The sequence below is a fragment of the Triticum urartu genome, chromosome 3A (assembly GCF_056163025.1).
Source record: "Triticum urartu cultivar PI428250 chromosome 3A, HENAU_Tu73, whole genome shotgun sequence".
Taxonomy (NCBI): Eukaryota; Viridiplantae; Streptophyta; class Magnoliopsida; order Poales; family Poaceae; genus Triticum; species Triticum urartu.
The window spans coordinates 552,594,890-552,598,289 of NC_141875.1; positions in this window are offsets into that span (position 1 = coordinate 552,594,890).

A 3,400-nucleotide genomic window follows, 5' to 3' on the forward strand; every position below is an offset into this window, starting at 1 on the left:
GGGCCGAATACAGCAGACAAGACTCATACGAACTACGTCGGGATATAGCCCGGCATAGAGGCGTCGCACACCCCCTATGCTTCACTAATGAAGTTATGAATCATGAATTCCCAGAGGGTTTAAAACTCGTAAATATCGAATCATACGACGGCACAACAGATCCCGTTGTATGGATTGAGGATTTCCTCCTTCACATCCACATGGCTCGCGGTGATGATCTACATGCCATCAAGTACCTCCCACTAAAACTCAAAGGACCAGCTCGGCATTGGCTGAATAGATTGCCAGCAGATTCCGTTGGTAGTTGGGAGGATTTGGAAGATGCATTTCTTGACAACTTTCAGGGCACTTATGTGCGGCCACCGAATGCTGATGACTTGAGCCACATAACCCAGCAGCCAGGGGAATCGGCCAGACAATTCTGGACATGGTTCCTAACTAAGAAAAATCAAATTGTAGACTGTCCGAATGCAGAAGCCCTAGCGGCATTCAAGCATAACATCCGCGATGAGTGGCTCGCCCGCCACCTCGGCCAGGAGAAGCCAAGATCTATGGCAGCCCTCACAACAATCATGACCCGTTTTTGCACGGGCGAGGACAGCTGGCTGGCTCGCAGCAACAACACATCAAGGAATCCGGATACCTCGGATACCAAAGACGTTAACGGTAGGCAGCGTCATAATAGACCAAAGCGCCACAATAACGACGATAACACCGAAGATACGACAGTCAATGCCGGATTCAGAGGCTCTAGATCCGGTCAGCGGAAAAAGCCATTTAAAAGAAATACTCCGGCTCCGTCCAGTCTGGATCGCATACTGGATCGCTCGTGTCAAATCCACGGCACCCCTGACAAGCCAGCCAATCACACCAACAGAGAATGCCGGGTGTTCAAGCAGGCCGGCAAGTTAAATGCCGAAAACAAGGACAAGCGGCTGCATAGCGATGACGAGGAGGAGCCCCGACCGCCAAACCCAGGAGGACAGAAGGGGTTTTCCCCACAAGTGAAGACAATGAACATGATATATGCAACCCACATTTCCAAGAGGGAGCCGAAGCGTGCACTAAGGGATGTCTATGCGATGGAGCCCGTCGCCCCGAAGTTCAACCCATGGTCTGCTTGTCCGATCACCTTCGATCGCATGGACCACCCCACTAGCATCCGTCATGGCAGATCCGCCGCATTGGTCCTAGACCCCATCATTGACGGATTTCACCTCACTCTAGTCCTTATGGACGGCGGCAGCAACCTGAACCTGCTTTATCAGGATACAGTGCGAAAAATGGGTATCGATCCTTCAAGGATCAAACCCAGCAAAACCACCTTTAAAGGCGTCATCCCATGTGTAGAGGCCCATTGCACAGGCTCAATCACACTGGAAGTGGTCTTTGGATCATCGGATAACTTTCGAAGCGAAGAGTTAATCTTCGACATCGTCCCATTTCGCAGTGGCTATCATGCACTGCTCGGACGGACATCATTTGCAAAATTCAATGCAGTGCCGCATTATGCATACCTCAAGCTCAAGATGCCAAGACCCCGCGGGGTCATAACAGTAAATGGAAACACAGAACGCTCGCTCCGTACGGAAGAGCACACTGCGGCCCTTGCAGCAGAGGCACAAAGCATCCTGTTCAGGCAGACCACTCATTCGGTGTTACAGCCCCCGGACACCTTCAAATGAGTCCGGAACAATCTGCAACAGGATCGCCTGGCGCGATCAGCGCTCGCCTAGCAATCCAGCCCCCGTCCCAGTCCCAGTGCAGCGACGAAATTCGTGCCGCGTGTACATAACTATGCATTGGAAATACCATGGACATAGGCGGGGGCACAATCAGGACACGCCCCGCATTGTGGCTTAACCACACCAGGGGTTGTATACACTACAAAAAAAGACACATCTGTGACATTTTGGGCCGAACAATTTTTTTTCTGTCATACATATGACACTTCTATGATGATAATTGTGACAAAACCCGGTATCATCATAGATGTGGTGGGCTCCTACTTCTATGACAAAAAATCATGACAGAAAATGGGATTTTCGTCCTGGGCGGGCCGGAGACGCAGCTGCATGACAATCTTTGGGCCGTCCATGACGGAAAAAACCGTGGTAGAAGCAAGGGGGAGGAAAATTTCGGGGAGTTCCCGGTTACGGTGGGAGGTCGGGGGCCGAGCGATGCGCGTTTCTCTCATACACGTACGCGCGTGTGTGCGAGGCGTTGGCTCTAACTGAACCCGAGCGAGGCGTTGGGCTCTAACTGAACCCGAGCGATTGCACTGCAGGCTACGCGTTACTGAACCCGATCGATCGATCGATGGCTGTTAACTCAACCCGATCGAGCGATTCCTTCGCTACTGCTGCTAACTGAAGCCGATCGATGGGATGAACAGTGAGCGTTGCGGGGGGTTTGGATGAACAGTGAGCGGTGGCGTTGCCTCTGGATGAACATGACCCCGTGGTGTGGTGGAGGGCTGGATAAACAGTAGACAGTGGAGGGGTGCCCGTGGAGGGGTGGATGAACAGGACCCCGTGGTGTGGAGGGCTGGATGAACAGTAGACGGTGGAGGGGTGGTTGAACAGGACCCCGTATTGTGGAGGGCTGGATGAACAATAGACGGTGGAGGGGTGGTTGAACAGGACCCCGTGGTGTGGAGGGCTGGATGAACAGTAGACGGTGGAGGGGTGGTTGAACAGTAGCCGGTGGAGTAGCGCGCGGTGGAGGCTGGATGAACACGAGCCCGTGGAGGCTAGATGACTAGGAGCCCGTGGAGGCTGGAGGAGGTCGACGGTGGAGATAAACAGTATCCCGTGGAGTCCCGTTTTGTGGTACGCCACACCCCTCCCGATGAACAGGACCCCCGTTTCGACCGTAGTGCTCCAACACAAGTCCGTTTCGTCCGTTTTGCGGTACGCCACACCCCTCCCGATCAACAAGACCCCCGTTTCGATCGTAGGAGGTCCGTTTCCTCCGTTTTGCGGTACGCCAGACCCCTCCCGATGAACAGGATCCCGTTTCGAACGTGGCCGGCCGAACACAAGGCCGTTTCCTCCGTTCTGCGGTACGCCAGGCCTCGTTTCCATCGCCTGTTCTGTCCAAGCTCTCCCGATGAACACGACGCATTCCGTTGCCTCCCCATGAACACGACGCATTTCGTTGCCTCCCCATGAACACGACGACGATGCTGTTTCTCCGTTCTGACCCAGCCATGTACACGAGCCCTGGCCGTACGTATGCGCGGGTAGGCGTTCGAGACCCCGCCCATATGTACACACACGTGGCCGTATTTTCTTTCTTGCACCCTGGCCGCTGTACGTAAGTGTAAATGCTACGTGCGCGCCTCTACTACGACACATGCGCGCCTCTACATCGACCAGTATGTACGTACACGTTCGCG